This window comes from Amblyomma americanum, chromosome 1 (genome assembly GCF_052857255.1).
Source record: "Amblyomma americanum isolate KBUSLIRL-KWMA chromosome 1, ASM5285725v1, whole genome shotgun sequence".
NCBI lineage: Eukaryota > Metazoa > Arthropoda > Arachnida > Ixodida > Ixodidae > Amblyomma > Amblyomma americanum.
The window spans coordinates 477,619,168-477,635,553 of record NC_135497.1 but is presented as its reverse complement, the minus strand read 5'-3'; the positions used below and the strand labels follow the sequence as shown (position 1 = coordinate 477,635,553).

General features: G+C 49.7%; 1 protein-coding gene and 2 pseudogenes across 1 annotated transcript in view; 1 reads left to right on the top strand and 2 right to left on the bottom strand.

The window, feature by feature from the left end:
- Window positions 1–1,069, top strand: part of LOC144093426 (uncharacterized) — a 58,560-nt pseudogene extending 57,491 nt beyond the window's left edge.
- Window positions 1–16,386, bottom strand: part of LOC144116059 (uncharacterized) — a 430,049-nt gene that overhangs the window by 221,939 nt on the left and 191,724 nt on the right. The gene's annotated exons all lie outside the window — the stretch shown is intronic.
- Window positions 8,476–12,166, bottom strand: LOC144116525 (uncharacterized; annotated as a pseudogene).

The window sequence follows — 16,386 nt, the reverse complement described above, 5'->3', positions numbered from 1 at the left end:
CGGGGCCAGGAGCTGAGGACGCGTTGATGCGCTGAAGTTCTGCCCTCACTTCCGCCTCGGTAATCGGTTGGTCGTGAAGGTAGTTGGGGGAGCCTGTGTAGTCAGGGTGGTCTGCGGAGGGATATGCCCGGAAATAGAGATCACGAAGCTCCTCGAGAAGTTCCTGCGGGGAGGCCTCGGATGTGTGTATGAGCTTTATGAGGCTGTGTTTCTGGTGTGTCTTGGGCTGAGTCGAATTAATAGGATGGCGGAATAGGTTCCAGGTCTGGGGCAGGCTCATGTTGTCGTCGAGCTTGTTACAGAGAGATTCCCAATTTTGGCGAGACAGAGTTGCAGCATTCGTCTCAATCTCCTTGTTGAGCCGGGCCAGTCGGCGTCTGTGTTCTATTCTAGCGCTGACGCCGCCACCTCCGTTCGAGACCCGCCTTGGCCTCCCATAGGTGCAGGAGATAGGAATCTATCGCGTCTGCAGGGCAGTCCTCTGGGAGTTGGCGACCCACGACGCTGACGTCACGCTGGAGTTGGTCGCACCAAGTGGCTATGTCTGAGATGGTGTGTAGAGTGTGGGCTGCTCGGGGGGTGCGGAACGAATCCCACTTCGTGATGGTAGCATCACGAGCGGGTGTACGTGTTGGGCCTGCTTGTAGGAGAATCTCGATAATTTAGTGATCACTACCCAAATTCTCCTGGGTGTTACACCACGCAGCGTGAGGGAGGCGGTGGGTGAAGGTGAGGTCAGGAGTAGTGTCTGCGCAGACGTTGTTCCCGGTTCGAGTAGAGGTGGTTGGGTCTGTGAGAAGAGAGAAGCCGGCCTGCTGAGCTGGGAGCCATACCTTGCGCCCCTTGGGGGTGTCGGCTGTATAGCCCCAGGCCGTGTGCAGGCGTTGAAGTCCCCTACAATCAGAAGCGGGCATTTGTGTGCGGCTCACTTAGCAAGCGTGAATTGTCGGCCGAAGTCGTGCCGCAGGCACTTCGGGTGGCTGTATGCGTTGAGGATGAAGATACTAGTATCCCGAGCGCGCTGCGGCACGAGTTCTATGAGGAGAGGATCTATTTCGGGGACGTCTAAGGGGTGTGAGATAGTAGTGAGCGCACGGCGTACAAGAAATGCAACTCGAGGGGGTGTATGAGAAAAGGGGACGATGGGCACATAGCTAGGTAGGGTGAGGGAATTTATGGGCTCTTGCAGCGCGAGCACGTTGGGGCCGTCTGCCCTAGCTAGGAACTGGTGAAGGAGCCGCCGCTTGGAACCAAAGCCTCGACAGTTCCACTGCCAGATGGTTAGGTTAGTGCGTGCTCTCGCCATCACTGAAGCTTTCATTTGCAGTGTAGGAATTAGAGACGGTGTGGAGCCGGGCTTTCTTTTTAGGCCGCACGGCAGCACAGGCTGTCGCGTGGCGAGACTCTTGCTCCTTAAATCACCAATCAATTTGGCGAGCAAATTCGTCTAAACGTGTAGTGAGGTTGGCGAATTGATTTGTGAAGGCCTGGATGGCCGTCTGCACCGCGGCCTGATTTCTCGCCTCCATGAGTTGTTCGAAATTGGGAGGCAGGGCTGGCGTTCCCTCGGTCGGGGTTGGTGTGGTCAGGGAGGTAGTGGGTGTTGCGGCCCGCTTCTTGGCCGGCAGATCGCGAGTAGGGAGAGGTGGCGGTGGAAGAGTGGGGGGTAGGAGCGGCCGGGGCCGCTTGTGCCGGGGTAGGGGTTTGGGCCTGCTGGTGGGCATACAGCTGTGCCTGGAGGCGGTGGTTGGTGGTTTGGAAGGAGGCGAGCTACGCGCGGACAAGCAGCAGCTCTTCATAGAGGGAGTTGGCGGAGTCCTGGGAAACTACGCCTGCCCAGCTCACCTCATTGGTGTAGCGGCCGGGTGCCTGGGCAGGTGGTCTCGGTGGGACTGGAGGTGGTGGTGGCCTGGTTCTAGTCCAGGAGCGGGACCGGGCCTTGGGCTTGAGAGGGGTGGACGGCTGTTTTGGTGCGGCAGGCTACAGCACCGGAAAGGACTTTGATGTGAGCTGCGGGGCCTGTAGCTTGCGGGTCGTGGAGCGGCTGCGGTGTTGGGGTGGAGCCTGACTGATGGGAGTCTGGCTGGCATTTGACTCGGCGGCTCGCTTGGCATCCCAGTACCTCTTTTTGATGACGTATGATGTCTCGCCAATGCTGTTCACCGCATGTTTGCAGGAGGTATTTCGAGGCCTGAATTGGGAACAGTTGGGAATAAGAATAAATGGAGAATACCTAAATAATCTGAGATTTGCTGATGACATTGCCTTGCTGAGTCACTCAGGAGGTGAACTGCAAATCATGATCAACGAGTTAGACAGGCAGAGCAGATCGATGGGTCTAAAAATTAACATGCAGAAAACCAAGGTAATGTTCAACAGCCTAGCAAGGGAACAACAGTTCACAATTGGCAGCGAGAGCCTAGAAACTGTGCCGGAATACGTCTACTTAGGGCAGGTAGTGACAGCTGATCCGGATCATGAGAGGGAGATAACTAGAAGGATAAGAATGGGGTGGAGCGCATATGGCAAATTCTCGCAGATCATGAGTGGCAGTTTACCAATTTCCCTCAAGAGGAAAGTGTACAACAGCATAATCTTACCGGTACTCACCTACGGGGCAGAAACGTGGAGGCTAACGAAAAGAGTTCAGCTTAAGTTAAGGACAACGCAGCGAGCCATGGAAAGAAAAATGATAGGTGTAACGTTAAGAGATCGGAAGCGGGCAGAGTGGGTGAGGGAACAAACACGGGTTAATGACATCCTAGTCGAAATCAAGAGAAAGAAATGGGCTTGGGCAGGGCATGTAATGCGAAGGCAAGATAACCGCTGGTCTTTAAGGGTAACGGAGTGGGTTCCAAGAGAAAGTAAGCGTAGCAGGGGGCGGCAGAAGGTTAGATGGGCGGATGAGATTAAGAAGTTTGCTGGCAAAGGATAGGGTTAATTGGAGAGACATGGGAGAGGCCTTTGCCCTGCAGTGGGTGTAGTAGGGCTGATGATGATGATGATGATGATGATGATGATGTGCAGAAGCGCGCCTTGCACGTTTTGTCCGCCGTCAGGTGTGCTTTATCGCAGACCTTGCACTGCGGCGTGCAGGAGTTGTCCTCAGGGGGCTCGACTTGGTCGCAGCCGGGACAGCGGCGTTGCTTGGGAGACGGGCACACATCCGCACGGTGGCCGAGCGCGCCGCAGTTACGGCAGTGCTCGATCTTCTTTTTGAAGAGGTAGCACCTATAGAGTACAGAGGAGTAGTAGATGTGCTTGGGCACCCAGTCTTGTTCGAAGAGGATGATCATATAATCTGTCGAGCCCATTCGTCTAAAGTCGAGGATTGGAGGGTTCCGCTCGTGGCTGAGATGGTCCTTGATGTCTTTGTATGAGTGGTCAAGAGAGACCCCGTGGACCACGCCACGGGCGCAGTCCTCCGGTGCCGCTTGGTAGGAGTATATGTCGTAGGCGGTGCCTTTGATCATTATGTACTTGATGTCGAGGTAGCGGAATCTGCGCTGCGGGTCGGGAGTGTTGATGAGGATGAGATGTTGGAGGATGTTGATGACTGTGTCGGCCTTGGCCTCTTGAGGGCCGAGACGGGCTGCTTGAAGAATGGCATCGCGAAGCACAACGCCGTTCACGGTCGGAAGGCTGAGGCCACCACGGGGACGGAGGATGATCTTGTGGTCGTCGATGGGGAGCTTGGGGTGGCGTAGGGAAGTCAGTTGGGGCGGCCGGGGCCGGCGCCCGGCCGGGGCTTGAGGCAGATTCGGAGTAACGGCGGGAGGGGATTTGCGATTAGAGCTTCACTTGTCGTCCGCTGATTGCCAGCCGTTAGTAGAGGTAAGTTCCGAGGGTGATATGTCTTCTCCCTCTACTACAATGGGTTCCATACCGCCGTCGAGGCGCCGACGCGCCGGTGGTCCGAGCTGCGTTTCTAGCGGCATTCGGTATCGGCGGCTGCTGCGCCGCGAGGCTTAGCCTCAGCGCAGCGGGATGATGAAAAGATATGGATTTGCCTCTTAAAGGGACTATGCAATAAATTAATTGAGATTACGTGAAGCAGACGAGAGATAGGCATTCGATGACTCGTCACCCCAGTGCAAAAGGGTTTGAGCTAGCATCAACAACAGCGAAGATATAGACGATATGTATAGACGGGTGTATAAGGCGAATGTCATGTATATGGCCGTCAGGAAAGGTGGCCCTCGGCTTGCCGTGTGCGCCATGCGACCACGTGATGACGGAAAATTTATCCTGACATGACTGGGATTTTCTATACCATCTGCGAGTGCTCATACATGCCGTCAAGTTTTCACGTAATGGGACTAGCAATGCTTCCACATTGAAACACGAAACCAAAGTGGACAACGAATATTGCACAGCCTGTACACTTCACACAAGTTCAAAAGTACAAAAGGAAAAAAAACATTCATACATAAGCCCCCTGCACCCGGCAGGGAAATAAAAAATATTCTGCACCTTGCAGAAGCAAAATAAATATATACGTAACGCCTGCACCTGGCAGGGAAATAAAAAATATTCTGCACCTTGCAGAAGGAAAACAATTATATACTTAACGCCTGCACCCGGCAGGGAAATAAAAAAATTCTGCACCTTGCAGAAGGAAAATAAACATACATAACGCCTGCACCCGGCAGGGAAATAAAATATTCTGCACCTTGCAGAAGGAAAATAAATATATACATAACGCCTGCACCTGGCAGGGAATAAAAAAATATTCTGCACCTTGCAGAAGGAAAATAACTATATACATAACGCCTACACCTGGCAGGGAAATAAAAAAATATTCTGCACCTTGCAGAAGAAAGATAAATATATACATAATGCCTGCACCCGGCAGGGAAACAAAAAAATATTCTGCACCTTGCAGAAGGAAAACAAATATATACTTAACGCCTGCACCAGGCAGGGAAATAAAAAAATATTCTGCACCTTGCAGAGGGCAAAAAAACGAAAAAAAACAGGTAAAAAAGAAAAAAGGCAACACCGAACAAGTTACAGCGGTGGCTGTACCTGATTGTTCAAGACACGTACAATCAAGGCCACCGCAAGTACCACTTACTCGGTGAGGCGCACTGTGTCGCCCCTTGCCGCATCAGCAGTGCGCATCATGTGGGCCTCGGTTTCTGTGACGGAAGCAGTCGTGTCACTGCCGCCGCGAGGCTGAGCACTGCTGCTGATGTTTGCCTCTGTTCCTGCACATAAAAGGAGCTTCATTTGCACACTTCACATACAGGGAGGGCTCGTTTCACATAAAGATGACCTACTGAAATGTCTCTAGAGGTCAGGCATAGGTTTCGAACTGTGAATGTAGATACAACATGTTGCATGCAGCTGCTTCTCCTTCACTCAATGTGGTGGGTGTTGTCTGCAGATACCTCCAGGAGGCGTGCATGAAATGTGACGTCCTCAGCACTGCGGGCTTCAAGCAGGTCGTTGGTGCGCCGCGTCTCTGCTAGCTGCTGGTGGACCTCCTACGCCCGCGTGCTCCGCTGCTGCTGACACGGACGGTCCGCCACCACACCTGACTGCTCCTGTGTAGCTGTAAAAAGGAGAAAGTGACTGAATGTACACTTGTCATATGTGGCGCACGATGTGCAATAACCTGACTGTTTGGTGCAATATCTCAGAGGGCTGTTGACATGCATACTGGGGAGCAGTACATAAAAGCATTCATAATCAGCGGTATGACAAAAACAGCATTGTTTCAATGTGCACATTTGTGTAACCACCGCAGACACCACAGTTTCCGTTGTAAGAGGAAAAAAGCTTGCACAAGATACCAGTGGTGCACATGAAAGACACTTCTGTTGGTGGCCGCCGCGGTGGCGGAGTGGTTATGCCGCTCGGCTGCTGGCCCGAAACACGCGGCGGTCGAATTTCGATGGAGGCGAAATTCTAGAGGCACGTGTACTGTGCGATGTCAGTGCACGTTAAAGAACCCCGGGCGGTCCAAATTCCTGGAGCCCTTCACTACGGCGTCTGTCATAGCTGGAGTCGCTTTGGGACGTTAAAGCCCCATAAACCAAACCAAGCTTGTGTGGGTATTCTAAAGTGATACTGATAGTCTGCTCCTGCAAATGGTATTAATGTTAGGTAGCTTGCGAAATGGATAATGTGCAGCCTGATATTGGAACACCAACTCACAGGCTGTGTCACAAGGTGCGCCCTCCTCCTCCAGCTCCTCCTCTTCCAAGGGGGTGCCATCTATGTGAATTCATTCCCCAAGACAGCACTGCTTAGTGGACAGTTTCAGCAGAGCGTGTATTCGTGCAAAACACACGGTTACTAGTTACTGAAACACAAGAAGAAACATCGCAGTACCAAGAGGGCAAGATAGTACAAGGTACATAACTCGAGGTTGCATTTGTTAGCTCAGCATTCGCATCCTTCCCTAACTAAAAGAAAAACCACAATGAGGTCAACAATGTGCACAAGTTGTTAGGTGTACATATCAAATGACTAAAAATTCACTTACCAGATGGAGAGCGCGCCTCTGCCTACTGCAGGCCGCTCGTCCCTGGCATCTCCCCCACGGACACACGGGGCTGGTTCTGCAAGAGGCACAGCGCCCCACGTTCATGCACGAGTGTCTCGAAGTTCATTCTGTGTGTGCATTGCTCACAGTACATGGCCCCGAGGTTGACATTCATTATTCTTCATTAGCCTCCCCTATCATTCCCCCTTCATTATTAGTAACGTCACCGCGGCTTACCACACATCTGGCTGGACGAAGAATACATAGGAGCTGCGACGCCTTGCACGAGGCCCGGCGACCGCAGATTTCACACGCGGCCTGCCAGCCCCGGCAGCCTGCCGCCTCCAGTGCCCCTGCGACAGGATGCGGAGAGACATATTCAAGGGCCATTCGACAGACCGTTGTTCACAAGCTCACCTTCCCGCTGCCAAAAACTGCGCCTCCTGCTTCTTGCAGCGGGTGCACCACACTTGCCAAGTGTGGCGCCAGCGGAGCACACGTTTGGCAACGGGGCCCGCGGCATTCAGCAGGGCCGCAAGCTGCTGCCACAGCTCGCGCCTGCGTGCCGCCGTGTAGCCCCCAGAAAGGGGTGAGGCAGCGTGGGCGAGCGCCGGGTGCTGCTCCATAAACTCCACCATTATCAAGTATTGTTCTTTTGAGACACGTGTGCAGGTCTTCTCAGACATGCTGGCCGTTTCAAATGATAACGGTCTATAATGCCAATTCCGCCAGCGATTTCTTGGTATCGGTCAGGGAATGAAATAGGGAATAATGGGGAATGTACAGCTTGGCTTCACAAGGACGTGCGCTATATATAACTTGGGTTCACACAGCAGAGCATAGACGTGCGCTCTATTGCAACAACTTATACAAGGTTACGAAGCAGCAAGGACGAGCAAGACGGTTGGTAGAGTGCGCCTAATCGTTTTTCTCGTCCTTGATCGTTCCTTACTTACACGCCTACACACAATGAACTGACGATCACGCAGCCATATGTCACACTTCCCCGTCGTCTTGTATTCAGAAAACAAAAAACGGAACTACACATCCCACACGTCAACCGAAGAGCATCTTTGGGCCATTGTTGTCATCGATAATAAGCAAATGACTCGGTCTGTGCGCCCGGCGTCGTGATCCTTAACCGGAAAATGGTATGCGCACGAGCGGCGGTGGTGGCTGCAGCAGCAGTTTGCCAGCTGTCGAGCCCCGCCAAAGTCTCCTTCTAAATATGGCTCACAGACAGTGGTTTTGTCGTATCCTCGCCCGCTTCCTTGTGCTACGTTACCTTGTCCAAGTGTGCCTGCATACACCTGACCGTACCAAAGCAGCATCCGTCCAGCACCAGATGGTCTCATACGTACGCGCGACGTTGCTTTGCTTGCTACATTTTTTCGCCCGCCATCCGCGATCGATTTGGATCAGAGATTTGCACCTCCCTGCTCTGTAAAAGCTAGATGTCACTTCAGACAAATTCAGTGCAAAATGCCACGCGTACGGCGACGTGCATGGTTATCTATCTCTACGGCTATCTGCAGTACATCTACCAGTCACCCAATTTTCCTTTGCAAACATATCCGGCCGCAGTAGCAGCGGACCTACGAAAGCCGGATGCATGCAAATTGAGTTTTGGCCCACCGTGCACGGTAGTTTTGGTTATGACTTATTATGCCACACACTGCACTTTTGCTTAATGGAAAGAAATAATTATTATTGTTCCGTCTGATAAATTGCCGGAAAATTGTAGTTCTACTTTACCACTGTTTCCTCGCATGCCTGGCTATGCTTTTTCATTGTGAACTACTAGAACTTAATGTGACAGTCTTTAAAACTTAAAGTTGCACTTCACACGGCTCCACGATTCCAGGTAGGCAGCCACTTCGCTGAACAGAGAATGTAGCATTGCTAGAAAAGCAGTTATAAGCTGCTCAGTGTTAACTCGGAAAGCAGGAATGAAATGATTAAGCATTTTATTGGCACAACATTTATTCGAATGCACAGCACTTGGGACAAAACCACGATCGCCCAATATCCTCCTTCACAGATACGCATGACCTGTTGCAAAACACAAACAGCATTTTAGGACATGTGTATGACAAAATTGTAATTGTGAGGGCAAATTATTACCAGTGAAACCACTCGAGGCATTGGTCACATGCAATCATCTTCAACTCGCCATCATCCTTCTCTTAGCATTGTCCGCAGCACCAGACATCTCCATTTTTCTTTGCTGCAACTGTGAACAGGTGATAAATATTTACTGAGACAAAGTATCACAGGTACAAATGTAATCAAGAGAAAACATTCTTACTAGATGATGTGAGCAGCAGCCATGCATCTGGCGTAAAATACATTTTCAGTTTGGGTAAAAATACCCTGTAGTCGAGAAGGGCACTTGGCAGCTGCTCAGAACGGACTTCAATGTCCTGCTCATCCAAGAGGCCCTGCCCAGTAAGGACATGTACTGCGGCATCCTTGCCAGCTATGCCAGCTAAAAGCACTGAAAAAAAAATTAACTGAGAAATTGTGTGCACCAGAAAATTTCAACAAAAAGAAAATTTTGTAGCCATCTATGAACACTTTGCTTTTTGTTTTTCTTGCATGACACCAAATGGCACCGCCACATTTAGTGTTCAGAGAGAGCTTGGAACAGTGGCAAAAGAGTTACGAGGTGAGCGATGCACGCAGCTGCCTATGACTTTACACGATTCCGTAGCCGACAGCCGATACATGCCAAAAGTGAGGAGAGTGGAGATGTGATGTGAGTGCAGAGCCGGTTTCCTTTGTCAGCAGTAGCTGAAGAGGGGTACACATGCGAGTAGTGGACATCTCTGATTCCCACACTTCTCTCATGGTTATGCGACTGCATGTGTAAGCTCACGTTATCTGTCGATTGTATATGTTTTAAATATATTCCGTAAATTTTTGCAGAGCACCGTCAGCATACTAAAATTTCAGTACTTCACTTATGAAAACATTTCTGAGCTTTGGTGGCTTCAAGTAACATGTTTAGTGTAAATGCCTGCTGTGTGAATTCTCTAGCATTTTCTTTCTGCTTTAAAGTCTCCATATGAAAACTGCATGACACGAAACGTGCATATACCAAAAAATTGCACGTTTTTCTCAGCTGTACTCAGTTCACATGCTAGCAAATTTAAAAGAAGACTGCTGGCAGTTTGGCATGGATAAGCACAAAATATTGTGTGAAAGCACGGATTTTTCTTCTGGTGGACACCACCGCTACATACCTCAAAGGGTTATTGAGGTGTTCACTGGCCCAGGGAGACAGTTATGTGCCTTTCTTTTCCTTAAAATGAAGGAGGTCTAAGCCTTCCAATGGTTTTGATAAAAGTAAATGCGCATAACTGCCTCAATTTGTAGGTGGATGTCACCACATACACAAGGAGCGACTGAGGTGTCCACTGACCCAGTGAGCCATTTACATTTGCTACCAGAGGATTCACACAGGCATACAGGGGGAGTGCGGCTAGATGTGCTTTGGCACTAGAAAGGGCAAGTGCCAGCCTTACTGAAGGGCAAAGCTGCACCGAAGGCCTGCTACGCTTTTGCTATTTATCTGATATTACATTTGTGTGGGCCATTTTTACGAAGGACATTAAAATATCTTACGTGTGTCTTGCGCCTCAGCTGTCAGTTCCTTAAAAGGTACTGGTACTCCCTGTTTCTTGCGCTTCTGAACTTTCCGCTGACGAAGGCGCTTGGTGGGACGCCCTTTGGCTTTGACAATGGGAAGTTTAATGACACATGCTTCTTCAGTCACTTTTTCCGCCACTTCTTTTGTGACCGTTTTTTCTAATGTACTATTATCGCTTTTGGGTGCCCCCTCATCTTCACTGCTGCCATCGGAATCCATAGAACCGTACATTTTTTCCGCGTCGCTTCCCTTCAGCCATGGTGAGTTCATGTCTTCAAGAATCCTTAATCGCTTTGCAAAGGTTTCCGGCTTGCAGTCAGCCAAAGTGTCAGCAATGGCCTTCATTGTTTGCATTGCAAAATTATACCGCTGATTTCGATTCATTTTTTCAAAGCTTGGTCCAGGCATTGAGAGGATTTCAAGATCTTCTGTGGTCCCATGGTATTCATTGCTGGCTTGCTCACTAGATGACACGAAGTTACTCTGATACTATTTAAACCAGCGTTTTCGAACTGCCTGTTGGAGGTCCGGCTCAACATCAAACATTATGCAAACGGCCAAGAAATGGCGACACAGTAGGCCCATCTTGGAAAAGAAAGTGCAATCACATTTTTCTTTCTCCAGCGATATGTGATGCCAGCCTTCGCCAGTTGTAGAAGCCACAGCATTCTGTTTTTCAGATGTCTGTTTTACTTCGGCGTCACTGTCTTCAGCTTTGATTAGCTGTTTCCTGATCACTGAGCAAGCATATGGTGTCAACACTTTTAACACACTTCTTCAACTTTGTGCACTTTCATGTGGTTGCAAAACTGACAAGTTTTCAGCAGGGTTACTGAGCGGGCCGCTTTTCGTTGCATTATCGTTGCTAAATTCAGTAATCTGCTCAAGGCATCGTGAAGCTTTGTAGAGGATGAGAGGGCTGTTTTTATGAAACTGTTATGTGCTTCTACTCGGTTAGTTGTGTTTGCTCCACAGGTAAACTCTTGGTCACAGATGTGACTGGCCCACATGTTCTTCATGGAGTTCCAATTATTCTCGAGGTATTGCACAGCTTCTTTACTGGCAAACCTTTCAAACTCGCGTCTTGCTTCAACATACTTGTTTGCTGTTGGTGCATGCAACATTTGGTTGAATACCACCATCATAAGGTCTCGTTCTTCGACAGACCTTGGAAATTGGCTGGCTGCTGTTCTGAATGCCTTTACAGCATGAAATTGGCACAGTTGTACCGATGGCGCACTAGGAAAAGTGCTCCGAATTGCACTGATTTCTGAAAAGTCTTTGTCTACGACGATTACATCTGTCTTTTCAGAACATGGGTTTTCCTTGACGAAAAGCTCCAGCATTTTCGAGACATGGTGACACTGTTCAGAAGCAACAAAAGCGTATGCGACCACCTGGCTGTCTCCACAACCGTCTTGTACAAACAAAACAAAAAGTGGCATCTTAAGTTTGTTGGTTCTGTAAGTCGCATCTAGCAGCAGCACTTCTGGAAATGACTGATATGCCTGCTGCATGTGCGGTGTCTGGATCAGGAGAACCTGAAGTTGTTTATCATCATCAGTGACAGGTATAATGTTTGCTTTGTGTTGTTCACAGCAGTTTTCAATCTCTTTAACCAGTAGTTGGGCCTCATCCGCTCCATACATTAAATGCTTCAGGTTGTGCAAATCTTTAGTCGTGACTCTTTCCTGAAAATAATCTAATCAATTCATTACAAAACTATTACTTTCAAAGCAAGGCTGTGCTAGTAAAAGAGCTCATCAGAAGAAAAACCAAGCACATTCCTTACCTGTCTTTTCGACTAGCTTTCCAACTATTACGCTCGGCAGGAAGTTTAGTTCCATCAACGGAAGCACATACTCCTTTTCTTCTTCTGTCAGCCGACGACGCTCTGGATATGATTCAAAAATTTCTTTTCAGACTTCATGGTTGTGGCTGCAGTCAAGTTTTGTTATTTCAAGCTGCTGGCTTGCGCGTCGTGCTCCAAATAGAACGGTAGCTGGACATCCTTTCTTCATTGTCCTGCACACAGTTTAGAAACTGTAATCAAACTGACATGATTGCATGCTTGAAAAGTTTCAATTCCATGTGGCAACAATTGGGGCAAGCTGGTAGTAAAACCTTAAAACATGGAAAAGCGTGCACAATGCCAGAGGGCTGTAAACCCTTAGAAGAGCAGAAAGTAGGGCAAATTGGTTCATATTCATGGCTGGTAAAGCACGAAAGGAAAGACATGGACAGAAAGAAAGACACGGACAGGACAGACCCTCTCTTGTGTCTTGGTTCTCCTACACAGGTTGCAAAAGTAGCAGACGGCTCAACATGGCTAAGCACAGAATATTGTGCAGTAGCACTATAGTTACGATAGGCACTTAACATCTTTACATGCTGCCAATGTGAAAGCATACTTTTACCTAAAGGCTTTTACACGAAATGCCTTCACAACAAAAGCATTTCACCTTTATAAAGACTTCGAGACAAGGGACTTTACCCTGATGGCATTTACCTTGACGGCCTTCACCCAGGTGAAGGCCTGCCAGGTGCACACACCTGGCAGGTCCGAGAACGCATTTACCATGAAGGCCCTCACACTAAAGGCCTTCACCCAGGTGAAGGCCTGCCAGGTGTACCTACCTGGCAGGTTGCCTACAACTCTGTGGGCCGCCTGCCTCAAAGCAGGCTTCATGGACGTAGGCACGAGTATTTTTTTTTCAGGAACGGAACTGGTGGACACCGGAACCGCACCGTAGGGGAAGGGAGGAAGGTGGGAGTGAAAGACGAAAGAGAGCAAAAGGTGCCGTAGTGGGGGGCTCCGGAATAATTATCTTTAACGTGCACTGACATCGCACCGCACACGGACGGCTTTGCATTTCGCCTGCATCGAAACGCCGCCGCCGCGGCCGGGTTCGAACCCTGGAACGTATGACGGAAACCGGAAAATGCGTCTAGTAGTGCCGCTACACTAGAATTTGCGTCAGTTGTCAAAAAGTTCGCACAATGCAAATAAATGCAACCTGACTTTTTTTCTTCTTCTGCCAGTTGTTAACTCCATGAGAATATAGTAACCATTATCAGTACACAGGCATGAGCCCATAAAGTGCTCTATAGACCGAGTCGCCGCAACCAAGAAAGTATTCAATCTCACCTTTGGTGAGGTCGTACGCCTGTTGCTGTGGACCTGAGCTCTCCTCCATGCTTGCAATGTATGTCGCATTTGCATATTTCAGCTTCTTCTCCAATCGCTCCAAGCCAACACTGAGCCGCGCATTCACCACTTCCACCGTCTTTGTAGCTTTAACTACGAAGAGGACATTGTTCTGCACTTGAAACTCGCGGAACGCTCTGTCGAACTCGGCAATGTCGTTGAATCGTGCTCCAAGCGCGATGGCCATGCTTGGGCTGTCCTAAAATAGTCGAGCGCACCGCCATGGCACGCGAATTTCCCGCTAATGGTACAGCGTCCTCCACTACCGGCCGTTTCTCCGGGTGATAATCACAGTAGCCCGGCAAGATTTTCCCGCCAAAACTCGCGAAACTAGACTCCGCGCTGCAGCCTATGGGGAGAGGGGTGGCAGAGGGCCAATCAGAGCGCAGCCCGCGGTCGTGGTTGCCGCCGCAGAACACGTGACCAGCTACATGTGCCGAGCCACGGTGTTAAGCATGTTAGAAGCCCATGGCGCTGGTGAGCCCTGGGCTCCGCCCACTTGTATGTACGGTGTCATTGCACTGCTATTGGTTCAAACTGGGGGAGAGCTGGTTTAGTAAAACTGCCCAATTATCGAAGGGTTTAAAACCCGCTGCAAACAGAGTTGGAAAGAGCGCGCCGAGTCTCGGCCGCTCTTAAACAGTCTTTTCTCACCTGCCTTGTACTTCGATCTCGTCCTTAATAAATCAGTTTTGCTTGCTAAGAAGTCTGAGTTGCTGCCCCAACCGGCAACGTTTCGCCGGACGAGCGGACGAAGTCCTGAAGGCTTTTCGTACTTCGATCACCGGCCAACCTGCCATCGTCATTCATCGCTCGGGATGAGCAACCCAGCAGCACCAACTGGCCATCACCGAAGCAGGAAGATTTAACTGGTGCCGTGAGCAGGATTGAGGAAAGATTAACTGACGGGTAGTGGGAAAATTCGTTCATTACGCTTGTAGTTCGCCGCATGTAGACAAAGTGTTAATGCCGTTGTTTTTATCTTGCTCTTAGGCGTCCTTTAGCTATTTCACTTTGAATACGAACCAGTCAGCTCCCTTGAGTACAGAGTCGATCACACTTGTCTAGAGCGCTCGAGCGGTGCCGCCCAGTGGAAATAAAGCGAAATTCTGAAGTAGGTATTGACTTTCACACATAATAATTGCGTTGTAGAGAAGCCTCATAGACATGTGAACCGCGCAGGCACCAGTGCCGTATCCTCAGTAGAGCAGCTGCGATAATCTTTAATTTAATTTGCTCCGCAGCACACCACTCAGGCGCTCTAGACAAGTGTGATCGACTCTGTACGTACTATGCCGCTCGAGCGGACCACTTGGAAAAGTGCAGGAAAGCTGACTTGCAGGAAGGTGTTTTCCAACCAGAAACCCTCTTTCACAGACCACGTTTTCACTTTCTGTTCTGCTGACTGAAGGGGTTAGCGCGAGGGGAGATGAAAAACCTGAAGCCCCGACGGTCACCACCGGCTTTGGAGACAACGTGTAAACGGAATTTGTCGAAAGGTAACATTTACAATGATGCATTCCCTTGACGAGTACTGTCTCTACCCGCTCCTCGCGCTCGCACTTCTGCGCTATTGTGCCATTTCAGCAACTTCCTTTTCATATAGATAAAGAGACGTCTTCCACATCAAATTTCGCATTCTTCGAAAGGAGAGGGTTCTTCTTTTTGAAGGAAATTTTTGTGCAGGGCGTGCAACTGTCTCTGATGAGAACACCGCAGCGCTGCAGAGGGAGGCGAAGGGGGTGATAGGGACAGAAAGGAGGGATTGTCGTCTGCGAACGACGGTTTTCGGTTGGAAGATTGTACGTAGTTACGTCACCATATGTCTTCACTGTTCACGGTGAAGGAGTGGGCGGGAGAGCGGTCGCCGCCGTCCAGACAGACGGTCCAGCTGCCTGCCGTCGCGCCCATGTTGACAGTCACTATCAAGGCGTCGTACGCTTTGCTACATTCTTTAGCTCGCCACTCTCACCCGCAAAGCGTGGCTTTAGGAAATCAGGTGCGTTACTTCCAAAACGTTCGCGTCATCTACAAACGTCCACCGTGAGATCGACGTGGCGGCGCGCGCCACCATACTCGGCGATCGCAAATACGCGTCGCTGAGATCTGTTTATGAGCTGACACGCTGAGCGCCGAAGTCTGCCTGATTCGAAGGATCAGAACAAAAAACACGCTGTCCCTATTCCAATGCCCATAACCCCTTTCCTGACAACCTTACAACCTAACCATTTCACCCATCCTTTCCGCTACGTCTCAAGAGAGATCATGGGAGTCTTCCCGGGCCCGTTCACCCGGCTGTGGGTCGCAATGTAGCTGTTTACCCCCTCTCCTTATTTTTTTTCCATTTTCCCCACCCACGGGTGGTAAAATTATCGCTGTCCTCGGTCCTTTTCTTTTATGTTCAAATTAAATTCAGCCTGTTATACGTCAGTCGTACAGGCAGGGGCTTATTATTTTTCAATCTTTTTAGGTTACCCCAACCTGTTATATGGCACCTAATCACAAGCCCATTATACTTAGTGGCACGGGCAGGGACATTTTATTTTTCATTCTTTTTATTGTCCCACAAAACTTTTTGTCATCTAATCGCGGGCTCGATTTTCGGATGCCTGATCAGCGTCCTTGTTTTCTAGTCCTTATCCTTGCGCTGTGTTGCCTCAGTCGTTGAAGTATGAGCATGCTAGCACGAAATACATATAGCCCCAATGTGAAGCTAGCTAAGGAACAGTCATGTTGCACAAAACAACCAGTTCTGTTACTCATTCACAAGAGTTAAAATTTCTCATTGCTCCAACAGAGCAAAAAATAAGAAAGAAAAAAGTGCGTGTCACTGTGTCACCACTTCGCGCACTTTTGCGTGCGCTCCCAGACACCCTTAGAGCGTGCGGGGGTAGCGGTCTCGGTCACAAGAGAGATGCCCTCGACTCAGCGTGGCAAACTCAGCCGGAGACCAGCTACCAAGTGACAAGGGGGTTGGTCGTTTGGTGCCCAGCTTTCGCCGGTCGCAAGCCAGAGAATGGGTCGGATTCAAAG